The sequence below is a fragment of the Dermacentor albipictus genome, chromosome 2 (genome assembly GCF_038994185.2).
Source record: "Dermacentor albipictus isolate Rhodes 1998 colony chromosome 2, USDA_Dalb.pri_finalv2, whole genome shotgun sequence".
Taxonomy (NCBI): domain Eukaryota; kingdom Metazoa; phylum Arthropoda; class Arachnida; order Ixodida; family Ixodidae; genus Dermacentor; species Dermacentor albipictus.
The window spans coordinates 167,397,692-167,406,649 of record NC_091822.1 but is presented as its reverse complement, the minus strand read 5'-3'; the positions used below and the strand labels follow the sequence as shown (position 1 = coordinate 167,406,649).

General features: G+C 49.7%; 1 protein-coding gene across 1 annotated transcript in view; it reads right to left on the bottom strand.

Moving 5' to 3' along the window:
• LOC139056283 (rab effector Noc2-like) overlaps positions 1-8,750 on the bottom strand; it is a 96,476-nt gene extending 87,726 nt beyond the window's left edge. Inside the window, exon 1 of the mRNA XM_070534385.1 lies at positions 8,413-8,750. The gene's annotated coding sequence lies outside the window, so the exon portion shown is untranslated. The remainder of the gene's footprint in view (positions 1-8,412) is intronic.
• Between the last annotated feature and the right edge of the window lie 208 nt (positions 8,751-8,958).

The following is an 8,958-nucleotide window of genomic DNA, read 5'->3' as shown; positions in this document are numbered from 1 at the left end:
CTTGTTGCTCTTTTCCCGTTTCGCGTTTTAAGTTGACCAAGGGACCGTAAAGCAGGACGGGCGAAGCAAATAAATCACAAAAAGAAAAAGAATGTGGCGTAACGTTTCAGAGCACGCGCATTCGAGGACAAAGACAGGGGACGGCATCGCTGCTATATACTAGTAAACTCGGTGGAAAACACGCGTTGTCAAGTTGCTTTGTTCCGAGAGCTGAAATACTGGATGCCACAGAGGATGTAATTCAGAGTGCGGCGGAAGCTCGTCTGGTCGGGACGAAACACGACAAAGAAAGACGTACACCGACCAAGTAAAACTTTGGGAGCAGTGTGAATAAGGCTTCCGTTTGGAAGCCGAAACATCTTGCTTGTTTTTTTTAAGTTTTACTTGGTCGGCGAAAGTCTTTCTTTGTCGTCATAGAGAACGAAATAAATAAAATGTAATCATAAAAAATTATGCGGATACCACGGCCTGTGGGAATCGACGTAAGCGAAGCTTGAGGCATTGTTGTGCGCCACTGTTTATAACCTCTAAGAAAGCTGGTTGTCATTCCTTCCCGGCACATCGCATTAGGGCAGAAGTGTTAAACTTTAATTTAATTAGGGGGAGCTGCCCGGGGAGTGTGGGTGCTTCTAAATGTACAGACATATTGTTGGCTCTGCTCCGCAGAAAGGACAGTATTAGGGATATTGCGTGGGCAGGAAGAGGTGAATGCTAAAAAGAAAAGGGGAGGGGGGTTAATTAGTTCGCAGATGTCGCCCCGCGACGACACCTCGATTAATGGAATGGCGCAATTGGGTGAGGTGTGTCTCCTGCTAGGTCTATAATGAAGTGTTTCAGTGAAGTTCAACGCTTCTGTTGGTTGCGTCATCCGGGGTTGGACAGTTCTTCCAAATGGCGCCCGGTTAACGGGGGAAGGGCGTGAAAAGCGCAAAATTTTGCGCGGAAGACAGGATATGGTTTTAAGGTACTCCTTCTTCCTACGCCAGGTCGAATGAAGAGTGAGGAGTGATCAGGGAAAGGTCAGACGTTTAAATAGGCTGAACCCGGTTGGCTATCCTGCACTGTGAAGGGGGAAAAAGTGAGGGAAATATGAAAAGAAGGAAAGAAGAAAAATTCGCAGTACGCTCGCGCACCCAATCGTTCAGTCTGTCGCAGGCAGTCATGAGTAATCCGTAGCTCCTGTCCAAAAACATTTGGTTATGCGCTTGACGCTTTACTGCTGTGTCGGCTGTGGGTAGGAGCAGCTACCGTATTGTAATGGCACACTCACCCATGTGCACTAAGTGCTAGTGTGAAGAGAGCATGGATCATGTTCTATGCCACTGCTCTCGCTTCCATAAACGGCGCCAGAATCTCCAGTGTGTCTTGAACAGACTGTACAATAAGCCATTTACAGTAACAAAGGTCTTGATAGCCTCGCCTCACAGCTCATCAGCCCAGAAGGCCGTTCGAGCTCTTCTACAGTACCTGAAGGCGACAGACTTGAGTGCCAGACTTTAGATACGCTGCGCCTGGCTTATTGCATGTGAAAGAGCGATAAAGACTCGTCTCTCTCTCTCCCATTTTCATTCCCCTAGCCCCTCCCTACATGCAGGGTAGAAAACTGTACAAAGTCTGGTTACACTCGCTGCCTTTCCTTCCTCCCTTCCCTCTTTCTCTCTTGGTTATGCGCTAGGATGTTCGTAGCAGGCTTCCCCGGTGTCATCGGTGGAGTGAACGAGGCACCTCGTTTATATTTGCTCAATATAATGGGCATGATATACGTGATGCATAAGCAAAGTTTGTATTGTACGGGGTAATGACAGCCTTTGTACTACACATCGCGTAAGAAGTGCTCCTGAGCAGTATGATATAAGTATATTTCACGAGCGACGCACAGATTCGCCCTCTGTCCTGGAACAACTATAAGTGCCACCAACATATAATTTAGCAAAAATTGAAGAAAAAAGCATATATTGCGTCTCGTATGTATGCAAAATTAAACCTGCGTGGATAAATAACAGCGTTAAGAAACATTAATTGAGGAAGCGCTGGAAAACGTTATATATATATATATATATATATATATATATATATATATATATATATATATATATATATATATATATATATATATATGCACTCTCTATCCGTTATCATTTACCTGTGCTCTAAGAGAACTAGGCCCCACACCAGGGTTTACACTTGGTGAAAGAGAGAGGCATGTGAAATGTGATCTGAAGTGAAACTTAAACGTTTCTACCCTAATTACGAGTTCAGCAAATAACTGATAAGACCCCATTCTCCCTATTTTCATGCAAGAAACCGCGGTGTCCTCGGTAAATTAATAAAGCGAGTCACCTTGTTTATAATTCGTGACCTCGGGGAGAGGTTATATGAGTGATGTGTCGGCAAAGCTGCCAGCGGGTAGCTTAATTACAACCTTTGTAGTAAATTACTCATGCGAGCGCTCTGGAACGTTTTTAGGAGCGGAGTAGAATGTATCTAGCTCAGGAAAAACTGTAACAGTCACCGAGATGAAATGTTGTGAAAAATGGGGGAACATTAAGGCTGACGCACACGCGAAATTTAAAGTGTTTAGGACGAATGAAGAGCTTCGATTTAGGACCCAAAAAATTCCTCAAGCGAGTGCACGACATAGTCATAAGCGGGAAACGGTTTAAAGTGTGTGGATTATTTACGGGCAACAGAAATTCCTGACCCAACGGCGCGAAGGAAACAACTTCGCTGGAAATTGGGCTGCGATTCCGATTCTGCTGGTCTGCCATTTTTCTTTGTTTTCGATCCGATCGCACGAGATACCGCACACATCAGGAAAACGCGAGATTACGTAGCTCGCGCTGCCTGCCACAGGCTAGCCACGCTACGTACTTCAAAAGCCGGGAGTGTCCCCCGCAAATCCCAAAATAGAACGCCCGAGGTAAAACGTTTACAACCTCCCCAGCGTAGGCGGCATCAGGGAGTGATATCAATAGGCGAGCGAACTTCTGGGTATGTACGACGCTGCGGCGTGGCCAGGTGCGGCCGCAGAGCGTCAACCGCCCGTTGGAAAGGTAAGATGAGAAAAAACGAAAGCTTGCCGTCTGTCATACGGGCCACGCGCGGCAGCTGCGCCGCGACCCATTGAAGCGTACAGCTGCTATCCCGTCGTTACTTCTCTCTCGCCCCCCTCCCCACCCTTTCTTTCTAGATTCTCCTCTCCTTCCTCCAAGAGAGGGGTGAGGGTAGCCGAGGAAAGTCTGTAATCAATTCTCCTCGGGGCCACCTGTTGGTTGGCTTTAAGGCCGCGGGAACACACAGGACGCTGAGCTGTGTAGCATCTCACTGGCATATTCTTCAAAAGAGCGAGGCAATGTACTCTCGATACGAGATGCCGCGTTTTAGCGCGTATTGCTTTAGCCTGGAAACTGAACACGTTCGGTCCCTTTGACTGTACACGCGGTTCTCCGGTGAATTGGTGATGGGAGTTCCACAACGGGCGCTCGCAGCTCGCACTCCCGTTTCTCGAAGAGCCGTGCGATGTATGCTCGCTACGAGACATCGCCTTTTAGCGCGCGTTTTTGGCTGGACCAAAAACTCCACTTCTCTCGACCCCGTCGTCCTTACACGGTTCCGCGGGAAGTTGGTCAGGGGGACGTGCAGAAGGCTCAATTGCATGGCGCTCACTCTCGTTCTTCGGAGAGCCACCCAATGTACTCTCTCTATGAAATACCGCGTTTTATCGCGTGTTGCGAGCCAAAAAATCATCACGCCCCACCCGTTTGACTCTACGGCTCCCGGGGACATTCCGAACGAAACGAAAAAGGTAAAACTTTTCGCATGAAATTGCGACAGAAAGGTCTCTCTCGCACACGGTGCCGATGACTGTGTCAAACGTATACGGGCTACGTTGCCTGCGACCTCCATGGTGACTAAAAAATGTTCAAGGAAATTACTGTGGTGCGCCATAAGCTCCAACTCCCTGGGTCATGAAAAGAACGCTAGTACTCACCATCCGGAGGTCTGGCGTGTCAGGATTGCCACAGCAACCGCAAAACAGAGCCGGAAGACACATATGGGGAGAGCGCCGAATTAAGCCGCATACATTTCACAAAGGCTGTACGTACTCTTGCTTACCAATAGCCGCTTTGTGTGCACGTTGACGAACTTTGCGTTAGCAAGGCGTAGGCCTACGTGCACGCGACTCGGTGAAGCCTCTGTATTTGTTGCGAAGGCGGCGCCATCTGTAGCATGCAGCCAGGAAATGCTGGCCGTTGCCCCCAAGATTTCGGTACACACATCTCCATCTCTTCCCGCTCTTTCTTTTTTCTCACTTGCGTGATCACACTTGTGAGAGTCTCTTCAGATAGAATGATACGTAGCAGCGTTAACAGTAAGTATAACTTGCTACCCCAAGCGAATCGCTAGCTGAGCGCACATTTCTGAGGCACATATGACACACAACAGGCGTCACACAAGAATGTTCACGAATCAGACAAAATAGGAAGTATATAGGTGTAGCGCAAGTGAAATCATTCCTGATCTGTTAGAATTGTGATTTTCTGAGCCTTGCCATGACTTCTAAAGCACGAACAAAAAAACCAACCCCCTCGAGTTTCGGACCTTTCTTTTCTACCGCTCCTTTTTTTCTATCTCGTTGTGTGTTCTTTTCTCCAGCTTTCGACAAAATTCCTATTTTTAGAGGCTGCACGGGGTTTATCGTAAGTTAAGTTTGTACAAGATCCCTTACTTCACTGCACTAAAGAAGCACTCAACGTCACGCAGAATGTCGTAAAACACGCAATCGCTTACATTCTGACGCAAATAGCGGTGTTTAAACGACTCAAAGCAAGGCACGAGTCCATAAGAGGCGCTGTAGTGGAATGGAAGTATCTGGATAATTTCGACCACTTGGATTTCTTCAACGTGTGCTCAACGATCGGCGCCCAATCGAGTTTGCGTTGCAACACCACGAAAACGCAGCAGCCGCGGCAGGAATTCCAAAAACGGAAACTCGCGCTTGGAGCAGCTCTATTCGACATCCTCTCCCAGCAGCATTTATTTACAACGTGGCTTCGACGTCGTGAGCCGTCGAGTCATGCAGTGCGACCGTAGACAACTCAATGGGGAGAAACCTCGCTGGGAAACATAGCGAGGATTGATAGCGAAGCTTGCGAGAACGTACTGGTGCTTAATCAAAAGAAAGAAGTAAGAAACATTGCAAACAGAGCGCGTCTTCCTTTCTTATTAAACGCTGCAGTAAGGTGACACTCAGCACAGTTCACCGATACTATAAGGAGGGCGTTGCTCTGGGACAAGTGCTCCGACACCTTCTTTTCCACACAGTAGATCCGCACAGCAGATCCACACAGTATATGCAGTGGATCATCGAATGTGTCTTGCTCTCTTCGTGGTGCGCTTGACTGCAAGCATTCGAGCCTGCCTTCTGGAACCTGACCGCAAGCACACCACGAGACGTTGCACACCATGCAACTGCTGACCGATCGGCAGCGGAGAAAATGCGAAACAGCGCCGCCCACGAAGCTGTCGCGCGAGAGCACACGTTATAAGTTACACGAGATGCGTCACACGCGCCAGTCGTCTCAAATCGCTTATTGGGCGCCGACGGGATAGAAGTGCGCCTGCAGTCGTGCGGCCTAATGGCGTCGGGCTGTTGTTGTGCAGCTGCAAGAAATGGCTTCGATCCCACCATCGCGGACGGGTAATTACTTTACTTTATGTGCATGATCCATTCGGCAAGACAGCTGTATAGGAGCCACGGTCAACACTGTCGGGGAGGGTTCGCTATAGAAAGCTTCGCTTTTAAAAGCCGCAACACATTTCACTGCTGCGCTGCTTGCAGACGACGTATACAACGGCAGTTGAGTCGTAGTAGCTTGCCGTCGCAGTAATATTTTCGCACGCTCCGGTCTAATTCGACGCCACGAGACGGCGCCATCGGCGCTTTCGTTTTTTCAGCTCGGCCTTTTTGAAAATTGCGACTGCGCGGCGAACGCTGAGGTGTGCGTGCGCGCGCATCAGTTGTCTTTCCTTTCCCATTTCCTTTTCCTGCCCGTTTTCCCTTCTCCCATTAACCAGGGTAGCAAACCTGGTTAACCTCCCTGCATTTCCTTACTCTCTCTCTCGCTCTTCTACATTCTCGATATCCCGTAAATGGCGAACGCACACGAACAATAACTATCCGTTACTTGTGTCAGCTCAAACAGCGAGCGGTAACATTGAAAGCTGCGGATTATCGCATAATTATTTTTTTCTTTTAGAGCGAAAGAACGAATGCGATTTAGAGCAGACTCCGACGTTTCCGGTTGGCTCGCTCAGGTGCGCGAAATTAAACATTTTCGAGTTTTACGTTGCACAGGTTAGGTTGCGTAGAAATTGTGCGCTGGGAAATACGGCGCACATCGGGAAGGCCACTGGAGTGCCGCTGTCAACTGCACATTTACGTGCACGCCGCACCTGTTTCACGTGCACCTTTATTATTATTATTATTATTATTATTATTATTATTATTATTATTATTATTATTATTATTATTATTATTATTATTATTATTAAAGAGTCCCGGATAAAAGGGGCTTCTTTGCACCTGACTGCGTCCGGGAGCCCATACAAACTGTACGCGTAGGGCAACAGCGCTGTACAAATCAGGCACGCATTTCAATTTCTACTGATTTGAAATTCGAAGAACGGCCTACACAAAGCGGAGAACGCGCAGCGTTTTGTGCGACTTCTTATCGAGCGCGCGCCCTGGCGACAGGCTTTGGCCACACGGCGATGGCGAAAGTTTATAAACTTAGCCAGAGGCACGCCACATATGCGCTAATGAAAAAGTGGCGTGTTACATATAAACTCTGGGTACTCCGTCCTTGCAGTAAATACGCAGGTCTCCTTTTTTTTTTCTTTAATGAACGCGTGCGTATAGCCTACGATGATGTCGATGGCAATGCGCTCACTTCTCTCTCGTGTGCTAGTTGCGGCACCGAGCAATGTGGGTCGAGCATGTGGGTAAATGCACCTGACGCACACGAAGCGCCGGTGTATAGGCAATAAAAGAATAATTGAAAGACTCGGAATGTCAGAAATGTTTTATAAAGCCGCTGTGCCATATAGTCATATACCGGAAGTACAGGTCAGAGTACCTCGCAGAAAGAAAGAAAAAGAAGAACATTCTGCAGACGCCACTATAACGAATGCAAACTTGTTTACTTAATCGGCATTATATTTTCGTCTGGTATCCCGAAAAATACACCACGCACAGACAAAAAGAAAAGGAAAGCAAGCAAAGCAGACGACATGCACAAAGATTATCGTGAGCGCTATTTCTTTAACTTATGTGAGTCCCATCATCTGAAGTATTCAGCGCTACTCTTTTAATAAGAAATATACAACTCTTATATGGTTGTGGCACTTGTGCACTCAGGTTTAGAAATCAGCGCAGCGCTGTACCTAAATCAACGTGATTACGTCAAAGAGGGCATCGCGTCATCCTACTGCTGCGAAAGCGGTCACGCCTGAAACATCTGTCGCGCGATGATCTATGCGACATACGGGCAGCGCTCGCAAAGAACAACAGCCCATGGAAAGAAAGAAAAAAAAACTCTACGGGAAACAGCCCGCAAATGCGCACCGATCTGCGACATGTGGTCCAGCTGTTGACGCAAACATTTCAAGACATTGGGAGACAATATCGCCGGCGGGTCAAGGACGTCTGCATCTGTCACAGCGCGCCTTATCAGCGACGGAAGTTCGACATATGCCGACTCGGCGGAACTTCTCCTCCTTGCTTCCTTTTCTGAGCGAGCAAAACGCCGAATAAAAGGAAACAGCCTTATATTTGGAATCAACTTCAACGCCGGCAATCATTTGTCGCGTATTCGCGTCACCTGCCTGCTACATCATGAGCTATACGCTTCAGGAGAGACCGGTTTAAAAAAAAGTGCTATAGCGCGTCCGTCGCCCACGGTAACGCCCGGCTTCGCGACAGTTTGTACCCGCTTGGCGCGGATTACAAACCGCGCATGCACCGTCCGAAGCCCGTCAACAATGCCGTGCGCAATGAATCGCGGCACCCGTAACGAGCGAACTCATCGAGTAACCAACGATGGCACACGAGAATTTCACGGACCCGCACGTTAACTCCTGCCTTCTGGAGCCCCAGTCACGCAGCAGCGCTCGCGCCAGTCAGCAGTATCGCGACCACCGCTGACACCGCAAGGCCTCTCCGCATGCAGGTGCCCGCATTCCGCGATCGCATTCCCTTTCAAGCACGCAAGCCGTGCGGCGCACACACAACGCATGTCTCGGCGATTCGAAAAATGCGTGCGGCACCGCGTCGTCGCACGGCGCCGTTTCTTTCCAGGCGGGCCCCCGCTGCCGCGGCAGCTCAAGCATATGTTAGCCGCTTTCACTTACGCTTGCGTCCAGAGCCTCGCTCGGCGTCCGCAGTCTCGCTCGGAAACCTTCGGGGAAACCATATCAGCGCGCAGCCGGGCGCGATCGCGCCCGGGAGCCGCCGACGCTGCTGCTGCTGCGGGCAGCGGCGGTGCCGGTGGAAGCAACACGAGCAGCAGCCATCGCCGCCGCAGCCCTGCTGCGATCGGGAACCGCACAGCACCGACGGAAGTTCTTCGACCGGCGCGCGCCGACAACTGTTGCGAGCGGCCGCCCGTCCGCGCCAGCCAGCCTGCCAACAGCGACGCACGCACGCACGCACGCAGCAGGCACGGATACGACAACGACAGGCGAGGCGGCGCGAGTGCAGTGGAGCGCGCACTACCGAGAGTGCGCGCCGCCGCTCTGGCCTCTCTCCCTCTCTCCTTCTCTCTTCCGTTTTCCTCTCTCCCCTTGCTCCCCCCCCCCTCCATCCGCTGTACGCAAAGCTGGGAGCGCGACAAGCGCAAGAGGAACGGCGGTCTTATATTGATTTCGCTGTGTGTTTACCTTGTCTTATATTAGAGG